Source organism: Thamnophis elegans, chromosome 1 (genome assembly GCF_009769535.1).
Source record: "Thamnophis elegans isolate rThaEle1 chromosome 1, rThaEle1.pri, whole genome shotgun sequence".
Classification (NCBI taxonomy): Eukaryota; Metazoa; Chordata; class Lepidosauria; order Squamata; family Colubridae; genus Thamnophis; species Thamnophis elegans.
Window position 1 is genome coordinate 112075986 of NC_045541.1, and position 26217 is coordinate 112102202.

Here is a 26217-nt window from a genome sequence, read left to right on the forward strand (position 1 = left end):
CCTTTGTGATGAGGACATAACTGTGTAAACTAAGTAGGGAAGATCACCATGAAGCTTATATTCCCTAGGCTATTTTATTTGCTTTTGTAGGGACTTGGTCTCCCTTCTTTTAGACATGTTGCCTAAGGATTATAAAGCTGGAATACTTTGTTTTTTTAAGGAATGATTTTCCTCCCCTCTAAACAAGTTAAAAATGATTAAGGTTTCGGTTTCATTGCAGAATTCTAAATGTGATATATGTCTTCCTTTTCATTTTACCTAGTCAAACAATCTATGATCATCATTTAATAGGCTTTTATGTTGCATTAGATTCCAAAAAAATGCATTGGAGCGGGCAGAGGTGCAATGTAGCCCCCGTGTATAATTCTTTAAAGGAGCTATGTCTTTCACCAGATTACTTTGTACAGCTACTACATATCCCAGGGGGAAAGGCACAGCTGCTTTAAAGAATTGTACACAGGTGCTATGTTTGAACAACTGTGAACTTGTGAGCACTGCCCTATTATTTATCACCATGGTTGACCATCAAATGTTAAAGACAGAAGGTAACTTTTCCCAAAGAACTACCTTTCAGAATGTACTTCCAGTACTTCCAGCCTGAAAGCCAAAAGCCTGGTAGAATAAAGAATGGGGGAGTTTTCTCTTCATTGGTCCACATTAAGCATTATCTGCTATGTGCTTAAACCAATATTTGCATTTTACAGTGGTGTTAGCATGATGGCATGCCTGACAGATACCAAATGTTTTGGAGGTATATCGATCCAGGTTTTTATGACTCTGCCAAATGATTGAGGATGTGTTGAATCCATACTTTTGCAAGCTAGTATATACAGTATGCAGTGTGTGTTTTTGCTAAGCAAGATGTGACAATGGAACATTCCAAGGGGGCGGAGGAATACATGTGAGAAAGAGAAAAAAGAAACATTGAAGTTGGAAATCTAATGCATTTACATCAGGCATGAAATCCTCTAATCGTTGCTACCGGTTCGGAACCGGCACATGCAGAGCGTCCATAATGATGTCTGGGCAGTGAGCGGAGCCTCCTGCTGCCGCCACTACCGGTTCGCCATGAGTCATAATTTTAGCCATGCCTCTCTGACTCCTCCTCTTTGGCCCCAGTTATGACTCAGTCTGGCCCAAGAGAGGACGTTTTTTCCCTTAGCTCAGCTCCATTCTTATCCTTATTCCTGGACCCTCCTTATACCTTCACAGTCAATAGAGAACTAAATTGTAGCTCAGTTAGGGGTGGCCGTCCATCGAAGCTGCCGGCAGCCCCAGTCAGGGTGCCCTTCATTTTCACTGAATAAAATAAATGTTGGTCCTACTTGAGATGTTGCTTTTCAGTGGGTTGCAGGAGGGTCCAGACCAATGTTCCCTCTATTTTTTTTTCAGTGTGTGCGGAAAAGTATAGTGTTTGAGCGGCACATTTTCATGCCTGAGCGCCTGAATTTTTTTAGCCATAATTGCCATCAGAGCAGATGTTGGTGAGGGGGGCAAGGAGGAAAAGCGTCCCCTCCCCCTCCCTCAGACCCCCAGGAAGGGAAGAAAGGGGGAGGGAAAGGAAATGGGAAAGAGGAAAAGGAAAGGAAAAGAGAAAGGAAAAAAGAAAGGAAATGGAAAAGAAGGAAAGTAGAAAGGAAAGGAAATGGGAAAGAAGAAAGGGAAGGATGAAGAAGGGAGGGGAAGGGAAGGGAAAAGAAAAAAGGAAAAGGAAATAAGGAAAGGAAAAAAAGGAAAAAGGAAAAGAAAAAGAAAGGAAGATAGAAGAAGGACAGAAAGGAAAAGGAAAGAGTGGAAAGGATTGGTACTGCTCAAAAATCAAGGTTCAAGATTCCGTGGACCCCTTTGGCTCAGGCAGTCCAACTCCATGCTGTTTCCCTCTCTCCACAAAGCGAAGGGATCGCAGAAATACTGCTGAGCCCAGAACGGGGCGTCAGAGGATGCAATGCCTGAGAAGCCCCGGATGTGCAGAGAAACACAGGCTACAATCAGCAAATTGCGTTTTCCCAGGAATCGACGAAGTCCCTTTTGCAGCGTAATTGGTCTCCAGGCAGAGTCTTCCTTGATTTCACCAATCACCAGATGGAGGAGAGAGTTTGGTGCAGAGAGAGAAGGGATATTTTCAGTCATATTTTAAGACATTAAAAAACACTGCGTGACAGTTTGAAACTTCTGTGCGATGTTTTCTTGTTACGGGCGCGGCCGTGTAGCTGCACAGCTTAGATGGAACATTGGTCCAGACCCGCCCTAGGTCCTTGGTTAGGCCCGATGAGGGAGGGGGGACTTCCTTTTTTTCCTACCAGATCATCTTAACATGGCTTTGTCCTCGTCAAAACTGGAGCCAAAGAGGAGGAGTCAGAGGTGTGGCTAAAATTATGACTCAGTCTCTGGGCAGATTAGGACATGATAATCCCATTCCTAATCCTGGACCCTCCTACAACCCACTGAGAAGCAACATCTCAGGTAGGACCAACATTTCTTTTATTCATTGAAAATGAATGGCACCCTGAATTTATACACGTACTTTGGAAATATTGTGTCAGGCACCTCTTGCAATTTCTAACCAGGAAAAAAAGTACCCAGCATCCACTGAGTAACTTTGACTCATTGTGACTTCATAAAAATGTTCATATGATTTTCTTGACTACAATACAAAAGTGGTTTGAACACACCCTCACCAAACACTACTCCATTGATGGTATTGTTTACAGCAAAGCTTATCTGTGATGATCATCATCTTTCAAAAGTTGATTGATGTTCAGTTAAACCTATGAGAAAGACTACTGCATAATATGTACAAACATAAGAACATAGAATAATAGAGTTGGAAGGGGGTCTTGCAGTCCAACCTCATGCTCAAGCAGGAGACCCTACATCATTCTGGACAAGTAACTATCCAGTCTCTTCTTAAAAGCCTCCAGTGATGGGACACCCACAACTTCTGAAAGCAAGTCAGTCCACTGGTTAATTGTTCTCACTGTCAGGAAGTTCCTCCTTAGTTTATTAGAACAGGAACATGAGGCCATGTATACTTCTTTGCTGAGACACAAGTTGAAGATGCTTAAAATGCCATGTTTGGGCCAATTGGTAGCCTGGTATTTGTAATTTCCATTCGATGCAAGGTTGGTTGATTTGTGCAGCCCGTTTTTTTTTTAATCGGCCAGAATTCTAGATTGGCATTAGTGTTTCAGACAGAATTTACTATTTTCTAAACAAGCCAATTAAAAACAGCCAGGTGTGCTTTTTATCTGCTGAAGTGTGTTAGGATATTTTCATGGCTAGAAAAAAACTTTACCAGGCAAGACTGATAAAGCCGATTCAAGTCAATTATGTAGCAGCTGATGAATTCCTTTAGGTACGGTTGATAAACCAAGACCATAAATACCAAAACAAATGAGAGCAGAGAAGAGAGTTTTGTAGTCATTGGCGTTCCCTCCCTTGCAGCTGATTATTAGATATTAAACTCTTTTGAAGCAGAGTAATAAGATGATTAACAGTGACTCATATATGATTCGAGATAAATAGTTTAAACTTGTTTAGTTGCTCTTTTTAAAGTGACACGAGTACAATCAAAGCCTGGAAAAAAACATTGATTAACTTGGGAGTCTTCCTCTTAATATTCCGTCTACTTAGTGAACCGCCGTTTGCAGCAGAATTTGGCCCTGGACGTCCATCTGCAAACACAGTTCACAACTTATTTCCTGCCAACTGAGTTTCCGTATAAAGTACATATTTTCTCCCTCTTTGATCCTTGTCTGTGCCATCAATGGAGAGCAGCCAAATCTTTGGGGAGGCAGAAATCCATGGGTTTTACAGTGATTTGAAGGAAGGTCCTTGACTGAAATGGCTCAAGTTCATTCATCCTTCAAAATTCTTTTAAAAGGTCCTGTTATTAGATTGTAAAGTAGAGAAAATGGGTTGTGTTGCAGCCAGGTCAGGTAGTTTGGAAACCAGGTTACTGTTTTTTTATCGTGAAAAATCTTATTATTTGCCTTTGAGAAGGTCAGAAATTAAGGCGAGGACCCTTTCAAATTTTTGTATGTACTAAACAGAAATGGGAGTATTGATGAGCATCCAAATGCTCTCAAATGCTCTTCAACAAGAAGGCAGGAGGGAGTTAATAGAATTTTACATATTTAGTCTGTTACCTCTTTGTATTTCACTTTGCCTGATTAGAAAATGCTAATCTGAGGTCACTTCTTTCTGTCTTTCCAGAGATACATGCATGGAGCATGTATGATTTGGGGCCCTCTTCCTGTTAGGAAGTTAACTAAGTGTTAAATTTTGCTTGTCCGATAATCTGTGTTCTGTAAATAAATCTCTAATCACTGTTCAAGTAAGGAATATCCACAGTTCCATGTATGTATGCACACACACACAACACACACACACACAACACACACACACACAACACACACACACACACACACACTCAACTTCCAACAGCAGAGAATTGACCCAAGAGGATTTCTGTAGTCCTATGGTTGAACATAGGTTGCTTTGATTCAGAGATATTTTGTTTTCTTTTAAAGGCCTTTTCAATTTTTGTTGCATGTACGTAATTGCTTATTTATTTCATATCTATTTATACTTTCTGCTAGTAATTAAAGGCAGTATTTTAGGTTTTTGGTTTATCTTCCTTTCAGGCTTCCAACTACTCTACAGCAGGGATGGGCAATTAATTTTCCCAAGGAGCCACATAAGAAACTGGGACTTTTGTAGGGGGGGGGGGGCGCACTGCTATCCCCCGCTGCCACTAGCTGGACAGGAACAGTTAAAGTGCCAGATGTGGCCTGTGGGCTGCAAAAAGGCCAGATCTGCTCTATAGGTTAGATTAGGGTGAAAGATGGCAAATAGACTGAAATGAAATTATTTAGGAAGTAGGGTTTCTTTGGCCAAGTTCCAACCTCTGCTGTCTGGAACCTTAGTGTCAAGTGTCGGAGCGCAGTCTGAAATCTTAAGACTATCATTTTCAAAATCAGAATCATGACTTAATTCCCAGTTAACCTTTAACTATGGTAATTAACCATTTTCCTGCGGTGTCTTACTAACTGCATGGCAGGTGAATATTTATCAAACGGTTCCTGATAATGTCTAGGAAAAACTTTTAGACTTTTGCCCTGCTGTATGCTAAAATTAAAGATACTGTTAGCATCAGTGGAAAACCCCTATGATACCCTTCCTGTGCTGACTTAAAAGGCCTTATTCCAGCAGTCATGGGGAGGCTGTTGTCTTCACAGATCTGGCAAAATGACACTGCTTGAATACAGAGATTTGCAGGATTAAAAAAAAAATTAAATGTGCTATATTCAGTCTGAATATACCAAGGAAGTTAACTTTAAAACTATATCTTACTGGAAAGTCTAAAAAATTAGTACTAATGGAATTTGGATTAATGCTTAAGTGAGTATTAGCTTGTAGCGTGAATTAATTTGTAGTTCATGTTATTGCATGTTTAATCTAGTACTGTTTTCAACAAACTATTTAGAAATGTAAAGTAGCAATTCATTTTGACAATTAATTAAACGGTAGAATTGAGAACTCAGAATTTTACACTTATTGCGGCCTGAATGATCTTTTGGAAGATAGCAGGCTTTTTTAAGGAATGTGAAATAAACCAAAGGCATATTTCCACTATGCTACCTTACGTACTTGGGAAGTTCTTACTATTGATGGAATTAATAATGCTATAGGTCTTGCAGGTTCTGGCATTTCACTTGTGCAGATGTAGCTTATGATTTTTGCAAAATTGACCTTGTGAAGAGGAATATTTGTATTTAATGCTATGGATATGCTGAGATCAGAGGAGATCCACTAAGGTTGGAGAAAAAGAGTGAGGTGATGACTTTCACTGATTTCTTTTGTGAGGGGAACAATTGCAAAAGCCTGGGATTTGGCCTGAAGACTTAAAGGGAGTGAGAAATCACCAACCCACCCTATTCCTCAGCAGGAAAACTCCAATTTCCTCTATAGACAGGAGGGGGGGGGATTGTCTACTTTTAGAGTGGCAAATCTGGATCTAAACTGTTTAAGCTTTGAATAAGAAAGGAACCACAGGAGAATAGGGAAGAGATTTTGCTTATTAATGTGCAAAACTAATAATGTTGGTTTAAACTGGTAGGTAGTTTACTTAAGAGGGACTTTTATACCAGCTATAAGTATCGCGACCCAGTCAGGATGTGGCTTACAGCTGTGCTCCTCCCATTAGATACTTGAGTTTTATTTCAAAACTATTCACTTCCCTGTTTGCTTTTCCATTTAGGAAGTGAAACCTGGGGTTAAGATACCATGTCCAAATTCTTTACTTTAAATTTGTCACATGCAAGTAGCTTTTTTGACGAAAGAAAAACAATTGTGTTTTCAAAAATGTACAAAAAGTTACACTTCTTTCCATTTATTTTTCAGTATATCAATAAACTATTGTTTTTCAAATATTTAACAAATAATGCCCTATGAAATGCATGCATGCTTCAGAGCTTTTTGCAGTAACTGTAATCAGTTTGATTTTTGCTAGCTTGGTATTAAGGGTAACACTCTATATGAATATAAAAAAGCAATAACCTGAAAGCTTTTGTATTCTTTCATGAACTGAAATGAGATCTACAAATGATCTTGTCTTATCTATTTTGTATTTTATTGTTAATGTTTTGAATAATTTACTATACAGTACTGTGATCTAACAGCCAGTTGGAGTAGCGGCTAAGGCTTCAGGCTAGCAATCAGACCATGAGTTCTAGTCCCATCTTAGGCACAAAGCTAGCTGAGTGATTTTGGACCAGTCACTTTCTCAATCCTAGAAAGGAGGCAATGGCAAAGCATTTCTGAAAAACCTTGTCAAGAAGGCTTGCAGTTTTCCAGGCAGTTGATGAGAATCGGATACAGTTGAACAGACGTGAAAAAGTAATGTGATCTCATATTAGAATGCACTGGTTCTGTCTCAATAAAGATGTTTCTTAATGAACCCACTCTAGACTCTTCTGTTTTCCCACTCAAACTCAGGCCATTTACTTTTACTATTAGATTTTAACTTGATACTTTAATAACCAGATTTTGAAAATACCGAGAATCTTTTACATGTTATAAAAACATTTTGCTCATCCCATTAATGTTTGTGTGTGTGTGTGTGTTGTATTTGTGCTGATAAATAAATAAAGGGAGACTAGATCTATTTCAAGCTATTTAGCTCTCATCAGCTAGCCATACTCTTACTGGGATTCAAACCTGTGCTGTATTACATCTTAGGCAGATGTGTTAACCACTAAGCCACAAGGTTCTCCTCCTTATCAGCTGAGTGTGTGTACATACATACATATTGATGGAAGTTGGATGCATTTTATATTCTTCTGAAATCATCTTCCTAGAATTGCCCAAAGAAAAGGGAGTCAAACTATTTTCCAAGGCACCTGAGGGTAGAACAAGAAGCAATGGGTGGAAACTAATCAAGGAAAGAAGCAACTTAGAACTGAGGAGAAATTTCCTGCTAGTTAGAACAATTAATCAGTAGAACAGCTTGTCTCTTGTGAATGCCCCAACACTGGAAGTCTTTAAGAAGATGTTGGATAGCCATTTGTCTGGCACGGGATAGGGTTTCCTGCCTAGGCAGGGGGTTGGACTAGAAGACCTCCAAGGTCCCTTCCAACTCTGGTATTGTATTGTATTGCCCCCTTCGAATGCAGTGGCCTTATGTGATCTAGGGATGTGGTAATTGAATAATTATGGCAGTTGAAATCCAACACATCTGGTTGATGAATTATGTTTTTCTAGTTACTTATCTAACCCAATTGATATATACTGGCTAGAATCAAGTCTTTTTTTTTTTTGTAACATCTTTCAGGGATTACGAACATTTTTTTTGGCATGTCAACTGAGGAGTTCCATGGAAGACTAAGGATAGACTTCAGCTACAATTTGGATGAGACTGCAGCTAGTTTTCCAAACCAAATCTTTTTGTCTTCATAGCTGCTGGAGAACAAAAGTAAAAATATTCCAGATATCCCAGGAGGACTTTTGCATTCCACAAACAATCTTAAACAGCAACTAAAAGAAAGCTGCTCTAAAATCTGGAGAAGGAAAACATGGCAATGCTTCCTCCCACAAATGCAAGATACAAACTGGAGGAAAGAATCTGCTCAAAGCCCTCGCATAGTGAAGGAACAGATTATCACAAGTCTATCTTTGCCATAGCAGATGCTCTTTCCATTGTAGTACTTGGCTGCGAGGCAGATACTTGGGTCAGCAACTTTGGGCCAAGGAAACAAAAGGGCATTTGTTGTCTTTTTGGCAACATTAACAATCTTTACTTTGAGGTATTATGGACTGTGTAGCAGATAATCCGGTCAGCAACTTTGAGCCAAAGAAACAAAAGAGTATTTGTTGTTCAACTAAAGAAATGCTCCATCTCCTAGTTAAAGAATTACTGGACTTTACCTGCTCTTATCCCTTTGCAGTGCAAAAGGCAAAGGGCTTAATAAGTTACCTGTTGGATCTGATTACAATTAAAGAGGCACAGTGAAGAAACACAAATACCCTCCCTTTTCTTTTAGATCTCCCATCCAAAATCTCATAACACAAAAACAGTTATTTGGTTCTCTTTTAATTAAAATAGAAAACAGCCCATAAATCCTTCATTGCCTACTTTCATCAAATGGATTGAATTAGCCGCCGCACATATAAGTTATTCTGAAATAACTAATGGCTGGTATGTCACCCTGGGACTGCGCTGGTTGTAAAAAGTCATTTACTGCAGGCCCACAAAGATTACTGATGAGATAAAGGGATGTGATCAGCAAAACATGATCAAAATCGAGGAGGAAGAAATGTAGCCATGTTTCATGGTTTAAAACTTTTTTTGTAAAGTAAATGAGTACAACATTATGCATGTAAGTCTGTGAGAGAGAGAGTGGAAGGGAGAGAGAGATATGGGAAGAGAGAGTAATTTTCAGGTACAATCCACTGAAGATAGTTTTTTAATTTGAAAGAATTCCAAAGGATCCTCAAGTAATCGGAGAGCATCCATCTGCTCCTGGAGACCATGAGGGGCACCTCCTTTAGTCCCAATACTGCTAGGCTACTATTCTGTGGCTTCTGAGTCATGCCTTGAATGGAAGGGAGATCTAGGCTGGCTAAAAATAGTGCTTAATTCTGATAGACTCACCCATCCAGGTAAGTTGCGGGTTATAGGAATGTTAGAGGCAGAGGATAAAGGGGCCATAAGGAGCCTTGAGAGGACAGCTAGAGGAGAGTATGGGAAATGATGTTTGTGGTATATGTTACTTTAAGAGAAGTATAGGGTTTGTTTGTTTAAAATGCTCATTTTGCCTAGCATTTATGTTTTCCAAAGTTTTTTTTTAAGGGTAGGGGTTGCACTCTGAACTTTATACATTTCCCTACTGTGAAACAACTTTTATTATATGCTTTACTAGAGGACCACCAAGGTCCCTTCCAACTCTGTTATTTTAATTCTATCCCCTTCTCTCCTTCAGCCTTGCCCCATAGAAACCTCCCCTACCTTATCTCTTTCTCTCCCTCAGGCTCCTCTCCAGTCAGCAGGCCGGATGGGTCAGGTGCTGGCCACGCCCGTGGCAGTTTGAACAGAGATCTTTTCAGGTGGGGAGGTGTGAGCATAACTCCTTAGCATCAGAGCATGTTAATAATAATATAAGTAATACTAATGATCTGATGGTCATTTTGAAAAATCCTTTCTAGGCGAGCACCTAGAAGACAAGAGGATCATATGTGCCACATTTCAGATTTGTAGGCTTTGCGGTTCTGGAGATTTCGTGATGCAGCATGAGTGGTTTTCGCTTTTAGATGATAGATGATAGATGATAGATAGATAGATGATAGATAGATAGATAGATAGATAGATAGATAGATAGATAGATAGATAGATAGATAGATAGATAGATAGATAGATAGAGGCAAATATACAATACTTTTAGTGCTCCAATACTTTCCTGTCCTCTTATTCCCATTCCACTGTTGCATTCGGTTTTTCCACAAATTCTTTTCCTTTTAGTATCATCACTTTGCAAAACAGAAAACAAAAAGGAAGGCCAAGCGTTGGAGTCATTTGGAGCCCACATGTTACATCTGCCTTGCATTCCACTTCTTAAACAAGTTCCTTTCCTTAGGCCTCACCATTCTTGTTCTGGGAAATGGCTTTATTTATGGTTGGCTGCACTAAATGGACAACTGTTTTGGAAAGCCATCTTGGCCAACATTTAATGGAAGCGCTCACTAAGGTTGCAACATTTTGAAAAATCGCTCGACAAATTTATTTTAAATTTTAAATTAAAAAATTCATATTGAGGAAGCCAGAGTAACAAAATTTGTTTTAAGACTAGGATAAATTACTTTGCTATTTCTAGATTTGGAGGTTAAAGTAGACCCTAAACCTATTCTTTCAGTGGTAGGAACATCAAGCTGTGGTTGGCAGTCTGCAAATCCTCACATTGCATGTAAGAAAATGTTGCAAATATTTTTAATCCTGAACTCAACTTTTTCTTCTGAATGTAACATTTGTTTTGACTAGTAATTTTAAAAAAAACATCTCAGGAGAATAGGATATCCTCAAGTGCCATTTTCAGTGTTGTCAACATATAAACAATACAGTCCATATGTTGATGCTTGGCTCATGCCGGCAATTGCTTTTGAAACTCGAGCCTAAATAATACGATTGAGTATAAAGCAGAAATTAAATCATAACCACAGTCAAGGGATCCAGCCATCCTATTTCATGATTCTTGTGCATAAATAAAGGAGGATGTAAATATTTTACATTCATAAATATTGACCCTGAGAACATTTCCAACCCCAGAGTTTTTTAAAGACTTCTCTGTAAACGTTATAGCATTACAAATAGTTCTCAACTTACAACAGTTTGTTTAGTGACTGTTCAAAGTAACAGCGGCCTTGAAAAAAGTGACTGATGATCATTTTTCACACATAATTACCATTGCAGCATTCCCATGGTCACATGATCAAAATTCAAATGCTTGGCAACTGACTCATATTTATGATGGTTGCAGTATCCTGGGGTCATGTGACCACCTTTTGCAAACTTCTGTCAAGCAAAGTCAATAGGGAAACTAGATTCACTTAACAGCTGTGTTACTAACTTAACGACTGCAGTGATTCACTTAAAAACTGTAACAAGAAAGGTCATAAAATGAGGCAAACTCACTTAACTGTTGCACTTAACAGAAACTTTGGGGTCATTTGTGCTTGTAAGTCGACTACCTGTATTACTGCAGACAGAAACATTTACAATATTGATCTATGTTTTATAGTTCTTCCTTTATGTTTTAGCCCTAACAATTTCTGATCTTTTCTTTTCCATATTCCCCGTTTTACCATTAAAAGAGGTTTTTCCAGTCAGCGTTGAAGGATAGCAGGTGTAGCTTTGATGAAGGAAGGGAGAAAGAGTTTAAGAAATACTGTTTTCTATTTTCCCTGTGTTGTTTCCTTCCTATGACTGTTTTTCAAGTTCTGTCTTTCACATCTCATGTTGGAATGAGTGACTAAAATCATATGAGATTTTTATGTTTGAGCAAAGTACCAATCGTCGGTCGCTGAGTTCAGTGCTAAATAGTTTAGCTGCTAATCCAGACTGGTAAAAAGTTGTCTCATGCATTTCTCATGCATTTTCCTCTGCTCATGGGGATCTTATTGGCTATGTTTCTAGGATCTGCTGGTTCAGCTCTTCCAACACGTCATTCAGTCAGGACAGGGGGTGACCTGGTTAATCTCTCGCTCTTCACTTTTGACTTATCCTTGTAAATGATTTATCAATTGGCGTGGATCCCTGTTTGTTTAAGGAGGCGTGTAATGACCTCAGGCATGCACTGTATACTGAAATCCAAACGACATCTTTGATAATGATCGTTGGTGCAACCAGCAAGAGGCCATCTTGCTGGCTGCACCAGCAGCTAGAAGTGAAAACAGACAAATCCCTTCGGTAAAGGCTAGAAGTGAAAGCAGGCAAATATCTTCCAAGACGTAAACTTTAAGAAGCCACTTAGTGATCATAATGTAAACAAGTTGCGAACTTGTGGGATTATAAACAGATTGCAAGCACAGATTTTTTTTTTTACACAATTAGCTTTAATTTTCTTGTGTTCGTGATTGTAACTTCTGACTTAATTTTTGAGCTGTTTTGGTCTCTTCTCTCTTCTCTTCTTTTTTTGTAATGTAATTACCTAATTAAAAATTCTGAAAAATTCAAATGCTTGCATACTCTTTTGTTTCATTTTGGTTGATTTTAATAGTGCTGTAAAAAGCACTATTAAAAAATATCATCGTTTCTGGATTTAGAACCTAAGCAGAGTGAAGTCTGAGTAATACTTGGAAGGGAAACTTCAGAAAATTCCAGAGGAGAAATCAATTTACTTTTGCTACCAGTTCACAAATGTGAGCCCGTGACCTTCCTTCATGCACAGAAACGGGATGTGATGACATCCAGGTGGGTGGGCGGAGTCTCCCACCGCCACTGCTACCGGTTCGCCTGAACCGAATAGAACCAGCTGAACTGGTGTAGACCAATAATAATAGTTGCAAACTACTTCTGTATTGTTGATTAAGAAAATTATGATGCATGGTGGGATTCGTGTAGTAAGTATTTTCAGTGAAGGTAAAATGCAATTTGAATAGTTCAAAAAGAGATATTGATATTTCAAACACATAATAGCAATAGCAATAGCAGTTAGACTTATATACCGCTTCATAGGGCTCTCAGCCCTCTCTAAGCAGTTTACAGAATCAGCATATGACCCCCAACAATCCGGGTCCTCATTTTACCCACCTCGGAAGGATGGAAGGCTGAGTCAACCTTGAGCTGGTGAGATTAGAACCGCTGAACTGCAGATAACAGTCAGCTGTAGTGGCCTTCAGTACTGCACCCTAACCACTGCGCCACTTCGGCTCTTAAGAGTAACTTGTTTGACAGGAGATTTATTGGGGCCACATAACTTCCTCTACCACAACAGTGTTATTTGATAATTTATACAGATAATCCTCAATTTACAACAGTTCATTTAGTGACCATTCAAAGTCACATCAGCACTGAAAAAGTTATTTGTGACCGTTTTTCACACTTATGACCATTGCAGCATCCCCATGATCATGTGATCAAAATTCAGATGCTTGGCAACTGGTTCGTTTTTATGACGGTTGCAGTATCCTGGGGTCATGTGATCACTTTGCAACTGTCTGGCAAAATCAATGGGGAAGTCAGGTTCACTCAACAACCATGTTACGATCTTAACAACTTCAGTGACTCACTTAACAACTCTGGCAACAAAGATCGTAAAATTGGGCAAAGTTCACTTAATAACTGTCTCATTTAGCAACAGAAATATTGGGTTCAATTGTCATTGTAAGTTGAGGACAATGTAGTAAAATTGTAGAGGGGATGTTTTCCATGCTACAAAGTGTTCTTGAGTTTCTCTCTGTGTGTCTCTCTCTTTCAAAGTTTTGCTACCTTAAAAAAGAGAGGAAAAATCTTTCTAACAACACATTTAGCTTGTGGATGTTTTTATTGTTTTAATGTTTTTAAATTGCTTTATAATTTTAGAATTGTAAGCCGCCCAGAATCATTTGGTTGGGTTGGGTGGCTATGGAAACTTAATGAATAAATAAATACCTTCCAGCATTACTCAGTCATCGCTGAGGCATTTTAACGCTTGTTCTCATTAGCATTATTTTGGCATAATGATGGATGAATTACGCCACAAGTCCCTGGTGGGGATCATGTCCAAATGTGAGAAATAATTACTTTCAACTAAATTCATGTCTGTTATACAATGGATGTGCCAGTGGGATTTCTTGTCACTATATGAACTGAGTTCTTATTTATAAACTAGTCCCAAGTCTAAACAAATGCTGTTAAATGCTCTTTGTTCGATTATGCCTATTTATTTAGCACTAATTTTGAGAAGTGGATGGAGCATGCTTCTTGTCCACTGTCCGGGATAGGGCAGTGATTAATAATGCCGTTCTAAATATGAAAAAAGGATAAGGAAAATGTAATAATGATACCACTATGAAAGTGATTCTATGCTGAAAATAAGTTCTGGGGAAGAGAGTAACTTCTGGAGGTGGTATGACAAACTGAAGATGTCTCTGTGAAAGTAGAGCTGACTACTACAGCGAAAACCAAGGAACCAGTGAGAAGACCGCTAGCAGAATGGCCCTAGTGAAATACAAATGAGAAAAATGTAGCTATTGATTAAACAGAGGGCTACAGAAACAAGCTTGCTAATTGGTTGAATTAATTTAACATTTCTTTGGCGATATCCAGTATTTACCATATTTTTGGAGTATAAGATGCACTGGTGTATAAGACGCACCAAGATTTTGAAAAAAAAGTTTTTGCACTCTGCAGACCTCCCAAAAAAGGCCTCGTTTTTGTCAAAAAAAAAAAAAAAAGGACATGTATAGCCTTTAGGAGGCTAATATAGTGCTCCTAGTGCTGGGAGGGGGGGTCCATTTTTCGCTCATTTTTGCCCTCCTCAGCTCCCAGGAGGAACATTCTGGAAGCCTCCTAAAGGCTATGCACGGCCATTTTTGTAGAGGGGGTGGGGTTTTAGGAGAGAAAAAAATGCTATATTCAGTGTATAAGACACACCCAGATTTTCACCCTCTTTTTTGAGGGGAAAAGGTGCGTCTTATACGCCGAAAAATACGGTAGGTCACTTGCTTCTATTGACTGTAATGATGAGTTTTTTCATAGTCTCTCTTGAACTTACACAGACGATCTACCAAACCTTATAAAGCATTTAAAAGCCATTGTTTTCTTTAATATAATTAATTGTTATTGTATCTAAGGATTACTTCCATATGCATTATAATAATAGCTAAAGCCAGACCAGTAGTTGTCTTAATTCTCAGGTGTGGTCATCATGGGATAAAGAATGTATCTACCAATGTTTTGTCTCATATATAATGGGTGTGTTATGGTTCTTCCTGGGTGCAATTGAACAGTCAAATAACATGTCAAGATCCCATTGATAGTCTAATTGTCCTTATTTCATAAATGTTAGATCCACCTTGTAATTGAGCCTCAGTCTTTTAAAAGTCTCAATTACTATTAAGATCTGGAGAAAGGGCTATAATTGAAATAGTAGATTAGCTTAGGACCTAAATACAAGGTTCTTAAAAATTCAGGAATCTTACTGAGCCTTAGCAATGAGTCCAAATATTAATGGATAATATTTAAATTATGTATCTGTGTGCCATTGTTATCATTTTATTTCCTAAACAATTTTATTCAAATCACCTCGGCTTTTTGAATGAACACATGTTTTTACATAAAAGTACTAGAGTTGCATTATTGCAACTTTTTCTGTAATGTTGAAATTCTGGGAATAATATTGAAAACGAAATGCTTCCTAATGCAGTATATATTGGATAGTAGTATGCATTTTAGGTGTGAGTGAAAGAATAAATGAAGGAGCCTTCAGTGGAATGAATGGAATTAAAAATGCAGAAATAATTTGAAGTGAGGGAATATTAAAAGAAGTATATTAAAGAGTTGTGTGAGAATGATAGTGATATGTCAAAAAAAAATGGAATTGAAACAAGTGCTATAAATGTCAAGGTCCAAGAAAAAGAAATGATGAAAAGGAAATTATGAATGCTACAAGAATGTTGAAAGAATATTAAATTATGGAGTTTATTTCTCATTGACTATGTCTGAAAGATGTTTCCAGGAAAACTGCAAGCCCTTATCCATGTAGTCATTGACTCAAAGGCCACCCAGAAACATAAAAAAGGAATTTTTAGCAAACGGTTTGACATTTAGGAGGAAGTAAGACAAGGGCATCTGATAGCTTATGGATAAATGTATAAGAAATGCTTGCAATTATATTAGAGGTTTGTTGATCAGGATGTCAAGGTGTGTGTACTTTTGTATGCAGAGAAAGCCATGTTATTGATTAAGCATGTGAATAATTTCCAGTAAATATTAGTTGTATGATGCAAGAGGAAGTCTGGATCTGAAAATTAATGAGTCAAAGGCTGAAATAGTTTTTTTTGACAGGGAAGATAGAGTGAATAATGGCAAATTGTTCTGTGTGTGTGTGCGTGCGCGCACAGACACACGCACACACATTCAGATCCAAACACATGTTTATACTATATATACAGTATATATTTTTACACACGTAGATATATTGAAAAATTAGAGAAAGCAGATGAATTTGTATAATTTGGTAGAATGTTTTCCTGGAGAAATGAATGGAGAATTGTTTTAAATGTGCAAAGGCAGGAATGTTTGTCAGAAGTGAAAATGGCTTGTGTATAAAACTATGTTCTGCCTCTACTGTCTTATATGAAATAGAAATTATATTGGGGCTGAGGGGATGAAAGCAAGAAAGTACTCAATAAATGTTTGCAATAAAATAAGAAGAGATAAGGTCACTAGTGAATGGATATTGAAGATGAATTGAACAAAAACCCAGTACAAAAGAATATTGAAGTGGTTTAGTCATATAGAAAGAATGAATGAGGATCCAATAATAAATTACACATGAAAAAAGAATGAATGGGTTGAGAAGTTAAAGACCAAAGCAGTTGGATGGGGTTGATGATAGCCTCAAAAGAGAGAGCTGAGAACTTTAAATATACATATATATATACATGTATGCAATGTACAACTTGTTGTATGGACACCACAAAAGCAAGAAGGCTTTATAAGATAGAAAGAAATTGGAGATATGCAAATAGATGGTATTGATATAAAATAAATTTGGCTATATTTCCTTTTTGTTCATCTTACATTTTAAATTATGATTATTTTTGTATAACATTGATTACTCCAGAAGAGAGTAGCAGATAGGCAAAAAGGGTATGTATGCAAGTATGAGTTTTTGTCTGTATGTGGTATGTGAATTGGCATAAACAAATACTTGCTATATCAAGTGAAGGATTCAGAATGATTTTACTTCCTTTTTTGGGCAGTGTATAAATCAGAATTCATTTCATAATCACTGGTTCTATCCATTGTATTACAGTTTTTGTCACTTTCTGAGTACTTAAAAACCTTTACTTGAAGTCTAGTTTCTACAGTACTGTAGTGCTGTATCAGTGGTGGGTTTCAAAACTTTTTAGAACCTCTTCAATAGGTGTGGCCTGCTTTGTGGGTGTGGCTTGCAGGACATGTGACTGGGTGGGTGTGGCTTGCCAGCCATGTGACTGGGAGGGCGTGGCCAACTTGTAAAATGTGGTGAAACTCACTTAACAACACTCTTGCTTAGCAACTAAAATGTTGGTTCAGAAACTCTGGCATTTGAAGCACACAAGTCTTAAAGCTGTCAAATTACAAGACCCTTGCACCCCTAACCCTTTAGAAAAAAAACCCAGGGGTGTTCAAACCTGACAGCTTTAAGACTTGTGGACTTCAACTCCCAGAATTCCTCCTCTCACTCTTCATCTTGATGATGTGCGGATGGGCCGGGGGGGGGGGAGCTGGAACCGGTTCTAAACGGCACTGTAAATTTGAGGAACCTCTTCTATAGAAGAGGTTAGAACTGGCAGGAACCCACCCCTGTGCTGTATATATTAAAACTGCAAAATCAAAGATGGTCCAGCAAATTACAGATTTTTGGTTGTCAGAACCGTAAGATAGAAGCTACAAAATGAAATGTGGGCAGCTATAAATTCTTTGCAAGCTGGATGCAAGTGTGACAAAATAAATAGAAGATGGATTCTAGATGATGGAATGACCATTTATGTAATAAGGAATATTGTGTCTTCCTCCCTGGCTTTGAATGGACCATAATATTTCTGGAATGTTTTTTCATGTATTTTCTAATATGTACATCCTACACTAATCTTAATGGACTCTAAAGTTAAAGCATGGAGTGCAGAAGCAAAAGGGAAAAAAATCTATGGAAAGTTTCATGTTTTTCTGTTTTCTAACTTTTATGACAAAACTTTGTTAGTCTGAGTTTTCTTTGCACTAACTTAAAAAAACTTAGTTTAAAATTAGTATTTTAGTGGGGGAAATTTATTTGAACTGTTGAGACTAGAAAAGGGTGATAAAGACAGTCAGATTTTTTAAATTTTTTCCTTTATGGACTGTATTTTTTGAAGTATAAGACGCACCTTTTTCCCTCAAAAAAGAGGCTGAAAATCTGGGTGCGTCTTATACACTGAATACAGCATTTTTTACCTCCAGAAAGCCCACCCCCTTCACCAAAATGGTCATGCAGAGGCTGTAGAAGGCTTTCAGAGAGCTCCTGGGGGCTGGGTAGGGCAGAAATGAGTGGGAAATAGGTCATTTTCTGCTCAATTTTGCCCCCCCCCCAGCCCCAGGAGTACTCTATAAGCCTCCTAAAGACTATGCATGTAATTTTTTGACAAAAAAACAGGCCTGTTTTCACGAAAAATGGGCAATTTTTTGCTCATTTGGGAGGGGCCTACCACCCCCCCCCCCCAGGAGCACTCTGCAAGCCCCCTAAAGACTATTCGTGCCTTTTTTTTGGAAAATGATGGGGCCATTTTCATGAAAAACGGGCCGTTTTGGGGAAGTTTACAGAGTGCAAAAACTTTTTTTTAATTTGCCTGTTCAAAACCTTGGTGCTTCTTATACTTCAGTGCGTCTTATACTCCAAAAAATACGGTAGCTAATTAGGCTTTCATTAATTAAGCTCCTCCCAGTCTTCCCTTTGAAAGTCTGAGTTTTTACATATGACAACATCTCTTGATTGTACATAAATGATGCAACTCTGTTGACAAAGTCCAACTGGCTCCTCAAACATTGCAGAGCTTTTGTCCTTAACTAATCACTTGCAAGGCTCTAATGAAATATTCCAACACTCCAGAGAGCACATTTCTCTCTTTAACTTTTCCTTCATTGGTGCTGTTCATGTCCCCTTTTTACTTTGTTTAATCTGGGCAGGAATGCTATCTAGATCTGATCCATTTTGTTAGCATCTCTCTTTAGTTTATGTATTCTTGATTTTATTAGTATTTATAGGCTACAGCATTGCTTCCTCCACAATGTTTTGGGAGAAAAACAGAGATGGTATTTCAAATGATACAAGACTTTACCGAAGCCTTGAACAGTGAACTTGGATGTGAGAAGAACTTTTCAAAAATCAAGAAGAAAAGTTGCACTAAGCAAGACATAGTAAAAATTGTTGAAAAACATGGAATACATATATATGGGGAAGCCAGACAGATTTAGGTTTAAGATATGGCTCATAGTATATGATTAAGGTGTGGCAAGAATTGTGTTGCAACTAGTCAGCCTGGGCAGAAAGAGGCCAAGGGGTTCTCTTCAAGACATCCTCTGGAGTTTTAAAATTTAAAGAATCAAAGGCATATGCTGCTTCTGCGACTAGAATAGTTTTACAGAACAGCTGAACAATGGATAGGAAGCAGAGCGCAATTAAGGGGATGCCAAATTAAAAACAACCGACAGCTCAATTCCATCCCTTCCCTTCCCTTCCCTTGTATGTTTAACTTGATAATAAACTTGTTTTGAGTAAACTAACAAATCTTTACTTCCCTGTGACTTAGTAATGTCTAGACTGATTTTAATGGTCAGTACATTTAATTGTTCAAATTTTACAGAGTGTTGAATGTTAGCTTCTCTTTTTTATGTACAAGAAGAAGTCCCCAAATATGGGGACTTTTGTGACCAAAAAGACTTCCATGCAAAGTTGCATCTTGTGCATGGTTAGGAGAGTTTGAGGTTCTCATTTGTTCAGTCACTCTCATATGGCATATGCTAGTATTGCAGTGATATACTCATTTGAGTGTTATGTATGTGTCTATCCTTTTTTCTTGTTCTGGAATTGCAGTACGCTGGGAGAATTTCTTGTTTATAAAAGACGATAGATGTTTGAACTGAATATGACAAGACAAACTCAGAAGAAGGCTGAAGTTGCCCTTTAGAGTTCCAGAGCTCTGACGAAAGTTACAAGCGCAGATTTTCTGTATAAACTTTTCTAAAGCATTTCATACACTGTCAGGAAAGCAATCAAACTACTAATGTCCTCCTCGTCTTGAGTTTTGGAGTTATATAAACAAGAAAAAAGAAATTAAAAAATTGCATCAGTTGGAATATCCATGCTTGTCTGTTTTACAAATGGGGGGGGGTGAGGCAGAAAGGATGATATAGATTGATGTAGGCAGAAGCAAAATTAGGAAGCTTCCCAGCAACATGGTTAGAATTTTACCTTCCACATATAAAACAGCATTGAACAGTATATGTGAACACACAGTGAATACTATGTTGTAGTTCTGGCAGTACATACTTGATCTTAGCCAAAAGGCCAAGAAGCGATAGTTCTGGCAGTAGGAAAGGAAAGGAAAGAAGTGCCAATTGTGAAAAATATGTTATTTTTGTCACAGCCCTGGATAACCAGTTGATACATTTCTACAGTACTAGATGCAAAAGGAAGGTGTGCTAATCTTTTCCTTGCAGTTTTTGCATGCCTGGAAAGCAGATGGCAATTGTTTCTTTCCCCATTTTCTTTATGGCTAACACTCAGTAAAACTGACAGCAGTACCATTCACACCAGGGGTGGGTTCCTGCCAGTTCTAACCTCTTCTATAGAAGAGGTTCCACAAATCTACAGTGCCGTTTAGAACCGGTTCCAGCCTCCCACCCCCTCATCTGCACATCATCAAGATGAAGAACGAGAAGAGGAATTCTAGGAGTTGAAGTCCACAAGTCTTAAAGCTGTCACGTTTGAACACCCCTGGTTTTTTTTTTCCTAAAGGGTTAGGAGTTCAAGACTCTTGTAACTTGACAGCTTTAAGACTTGCGTGCTTCAAATGCCAGTTTCTGAGCCAACATTTTGGTTGCTAAGCAAGAGTGTTGTTAAGTGAGTTTCACCACATTTTACAAGTTGGCCACGCCCACCCAGTCACATGGCTGGCAAGCCACTCCCACCCGGTCACATGGCCGGCCAGCCACTCCCACAAAACAGGCGACACTTACAGAAGAGGTTCTAAAAATTTTTGAAAACCACTGATTCATTCATACATACATACATACATACACACACACACACACACACATATAGTACATGGACATAGATAGAATAGAATAGAATTCTTTTATTGGCCAAATGTGATTGGACACACAAGGAATTTGTCTTTGGTGCATATGCTCTCAGTGTACACAAGGAACAATAGAATACATTCATCAAGAATCATAAGATACAACACTTAGTGATAGTCATAGGTTACTAATAAACAATCAAATTTTGCTAGGAAAAAAAATAAAACAATATAAATTTTAAAGATACAAGCAACATGGTTATAGTCATAAGTGGGAAGAGATAGGTACTAGGAAGGAAGAGAAGAATAATAGTAATATAGTCTTAGTGGGTAATAGGACAGTGTTGCTTGTCAGGAGCCCGCAAAAGGGGATCATCTAACCCAAGGATACTGCAACCATCGTCATAAATATGAACCAGTTGTCAAACGGCTGGATTTGGATCACATCACCCTGGGGATGCTGCAAAGGTCATAACTGTGAAAACTGAGTCACTTTTTTTCAGTGCCATTGAAACTTTGAACGGTCACTAAATGAACTGTTGTAAGTCAAGAACTATCGTAGTTGCTTATTTATTGAGAAAAATGAACCAAAGTTGCTTCTTTATGTATGGCAAAAGTGTGTGAATCTCTGAAATTATCAGATTATTAAAAGGGAAAATTAGAGACGAGGGAATCTACTACTCTCCAGAAATAATACTGCTGGCCATCTAGAGCATAAGTGTTCAACCTTTTGGCTTGCCTAGGCTACCTTGAGTGTAGAAGAATTACCTTGGACTGCATATAAATATATATAATAATGTACATAAATTACATAATAATGTTAAAATGTGGGGCCACGTTACTAGCTGTCCAAGGCTGTATACAACCCATTGGCCACAGGTTGGACATACCTGGTCAACAGTTTGTAAAAGACCATGTGGATAAGCCAGAAGGAAGAATGTTCTGTGGATATTATTGTTGTTGGTTGTGAAGTCGTGTCTGTCCCATCGTGACACCATGGACAACATTCCTCCAGGCCTTCCTGTAATCTACCATCCTCTGGAGTCAATTTAAGCTCAAACCTACTGTTTTGGTGACTCCATCCAGCTACCTCATTCTCTATTGTCCCATTCTTGTTTTGCTTTCAATCTTTCTCAGTATCAGGCTCTTCTCCAGTGACTCCTTCCTTCTCATTAGGTGGCCAAAGTATTTGAGTTTCATCTTCATGTTATGGCCTTCTAAAGAGCAGCCAGGGTTAATCTCCTCTAGGACAATCCTTTGATTGTCTTGCAGTCCTAGGGACTCGCAGGAGTCTTCTCCAGCACCATAATTCAAAGTCCATAATTCTTTGGTGCTCAACCTTTCTTATGGCCCAACTTTCAAAGCCATACATTGCAACTGGGAAAACCATAGCCTTGACTATACACACTTTTGTTGGCAGGGTGATGTCTCTGCTTTTTAGGATGCTGTCTAGATTTGCCATAGCTTTCCTCCCCAGGAGCAAGCGTCTTTTAATTTCTTGGCTGCAGTCCCCATCTGCGGTGATCTTGGACGCCAGGAAAATGAAGTCTGTCACTACCTCCATTTCTTCACCATCTATTTACCAGGAATTGAGAGGGCTGGATACCATGATCTTAGTTTTCTTAATGTTGAGTTTCAAGCAAACTTTTGCATTCTTCTTCTTCACCCGCATCAAGAGGCTCTTTAGATCCTCTTCACTTTCTGCCATTAGAGTGGTATCATCTACATATCTGGGGATGTTGATATTTCTCCTGGCAATCTTAATTCCAATTTTTGATTCATCTAGCCCTGCCTTTCTCATGATGTGCTCTGGATATAAGTTAAACCAAATTGAACTTTTTGGCTTGAATAAAAAGCATGAACTGTGGTGAAAGACTTTCTAGCATGAAAACCTTATTCCGTCTGTGAAACATGGTGATGGCAGTATCATGATATGGGCTTGCTTTTCTGCCTTGACCATTGTTGGGGAACTATAAATTCTGCCATGCATGGAACTATGAATTCTGTCTGTGAACTGAAGCTGAAGAGAAAGTGGACATGCAGCAAGACATCAAAGAATAGTTAAACCAGAGAAAGTTAATGTTTTGGAATGGCCAAGTCAAACTTCCTTCTCCTATGGAAATGTTGTGGAAGGACCTGAAGTGGGCAGTTCATGCAAGTCCATGACATCCCTTAGTCAAAGCTGTTCTATAAGAAGGAATGAGCTCAAATTCTTCCAAGGTGATGTGCAGGAATAATAATTATTGGAAATGTTTAGTTGCAAGTTATTGTTGGCCGGAAGGTGGGAGAAGGGTACAACCAATTATCGAAAGCAAAGATGGTTAAAAATAGGTCCTCTTGACCACCTGCCTAGATGTTAAAAGCAGTCATCTCCTTACTCTTCCTCCTGCTTTCTTAGAACAGACCTCATTTTTTGGGGGGGGAATACAAAGGTAAAGATGAAAAAGTTATAGTAAGCTTTGGGATTTCAGCACATGCTTACAATTTATTGCAGATAGAATGATTGGAAAAAATCTGGGCCACCTCTGGAATAAGGATCGATAACTCCTTCATTACAACCCAAAATTGCTCACTCCTCTCTCTCTCCCTCCCTCCCTCCCTCCCTCTAGCCACTATTTCACAGAATGAAAGGGATAATCGAAAACCAGCCTAGTTAAGAAAAATCCTACATTTTTAATGCCCTGGGTCTAATCAGCATTTCATAAACGTTGTAACGATTAAACATCTGTTCTTAAAAACTCTTGGAATGATAAAGGCTCAGTCTAGTTTATTGCCAGCTGTGATATTGTATAAATAAGATTACATGGGAGAGGCTGGAGGAGGGGGGTGGGGAGAAGAATTCCATCCATTCAGGCCATTCAGCATAGGGCCAATTTATCAGATGTTTTGGAGGGGCATCTGTTTGAGGGGGATTGTCACAGAGCCAAAGTTTTCAGGTTGGACAGGAATGGCCAATCAGGTCAAGATTTAAAAAAATAATAACAGTAGTTGTACAGTACCTTCTTAGTGAACTCTCTTGTGTACCGTTTCAAGGAATTTTTGAGGTGTGTGTTTATTTCTACTTGTAGGAAGTTGGGGATGGATGAGACTCTGCCATTCTTTCAGTTTTATAAGAGTTTGTCCTGAACATAAAAAGTATGTTCCCTAAGTTAACTACTGGACTTTTTCTCAGCCTACATGTCTGAATCAATGTCCATTTACGATTCCAGGTCTTATTTACAACTGTCCTTCTCCCCCACTCCCCACAATGTATGGTTAAGCACCTTATTTACAAATAAAAAACTAAGACATTTGTAGAGGTTTTGGGGAATCACCTTTTCTAAGCTGTATTTAAATAAATTGGTAGTTTTGGGGGGTAAGACAATTCTAAGTAGGGTTAATTACTAACTGCATTCTCTTCGTTTAACTTTGCTGGAACAGTAAGATTGATTGGCTTAAAATGTACAAACAAAAGGCATTTCATCAACAGGCTATCAGTTCATTCACCTTCCTCTGTTATTACATCATGCAGTGTAAAATTTATTAGTTTGCCCCATACAAATATTTATTTTACCAACATTCTAGGAAAAAGGTTTTGTCCACAACCAGTTTATTTTTAAAATATTAAATTAAAAATGAGCTGGATCCTTATGAAACTTGTACCAGCTCATCAATGTTTCTTCTCTCTTCCACAAATACTGTGTCAGCTGATATATGTACAGTGTTTGCATATCATGGCTTCTGGTTAAGTTTTTAATTGAATATTTTGGGGGATGGCCAAAAGTATTTGACAATAAAATGTTGCTTGCTATCATTTGCCCCAGTAGATTTCTATAGAAATAAGAATCTTCTGACAATTTTTTATAAAAAAGCAGCTGTTCCTTGTCATTAACTGAAGTTGGACAGTAGTTAAGTCCTTACATTTGGATTTTGCCCCTTCAATTAAAAGAAAGAAATATGGCTATATTAGTATGTGTTGTAAACCATAGTTTCTCTCTTAAGATGGGTTCACATACTATAGAAAGCAAAAACAAATAACTCTATGATCAGCATTCAAATATTTGAATGCAGAAGTTGAATCACAGTTTAACTATAGTTAATTCAACAAACCTCAAATGATTGAATTTACACAACATGGTAAGCCAAAAGGAGTCCAACCACATGATGGTTAGTATGCTGCACATATATATATATATATAGCCAATAAGTAGATGGTCAGTGGCAGAATGGCTTTTCCATTCTTTAAATATTGTGAAAAAGAATGAAGATAAATATGTCAGTTTTAAAATGACATAAATAAAATAGTGTTCACTAAAATAGTGAAAAGAAATGAACCATTGAGTAGGTTTTCTTTTTTATCCCAGTATGTTGCCTCTTTCTTCTCTGAAATGCTTATTTTAGATGCACAAGATGGAAAAACTGCTGAGATCTTTCTAAGCAAAAGCAGGAGAATATGAAAGTTGAAGTTCAGTGAATATATTCTAATGACAATGACCTTTTCTTCTTTTAAAAGGTGAACTTTGCATCTTGGAAGCGCCCTCAGCTTTGCCTACCCAGGAGAAAGTTGTTTCTAGCATCAAGTTAAATATTGTAAGTGATAATGTTGCAAATGTGAAGTCTGTGCCATTATTTGTTTATCCTCTACGTTATTATGATTTATATGTGGGGCTGTCCCTAAAGACATCAGAAGCTGCAGCTTCTCTAAAACTTGGCGTCTAGTGTTCAAGCTTAGTTTCAGTGACTTCCTCTGGTTTGCAAGTTTGTAAAAAGTAATGCGGTTATATGCAATCGTTTGTGTGTGTGTTTTAATTGATGCTTGCCTAATAACCTTCCATCAAGGAGTTCATGTTTTCATTCTTTATTTAATTGTTCCAGCAACCCTGACAGGTTCGAATGAGACATGTCGATGGAGCTGAAGACACTCAGTGAATTTGGTACCTGAGTAGGTTGTAGGGGCTGTAAGGTTTCCAAAGAGTAGGACTATTTTAAAATCAAATGCACTTTATCTTAAAAAGTTAATATATTCGATTAAAATTGAAAAAGTATTGATATCATACTAAAAGTTTTGGTTAGTTTAAAACTGCAGCTTTGAATTTGAATTTCCTTTTTGCTTAATGGCAATTAATTTCCCCAAGGGGCCACATGAGAAATTAGGACTGGGGTGGAAGGTGGTTGCCATTACTGCCGCTGTGGGCTGGACAGGGAGAAAGAGTCGGAGATGAC

The 26217-nt window shown here is 38.2% G+C and overlaps 1 long non-coding RNA gene across 3 annotated transcripts in view; it reads left to right on the forward strand.

The window, feature by feature from the left end:
• Nucleotides 1-26217, forward strand: part of LOC116515640 — a 59469-nt gene that overhangs the window by 24889 nt on the left and 8363 nt on the right. For 2 of the 3 annotated variants that reach the window (XR_004256269.1, XR_004256268.1), the window contains exon 2: nt 25508-25584. This is a non-coding gene — a long non-coding RNA (uncharacterized LOC116515640). Of the gene's footprint in view, nt 1-9530; nt 9607-25507; nt 25585-26217 lie in introns of all 3 variants that reach the window. The other variant, XR_004256270.1, reaches the window with a different exon arrangement.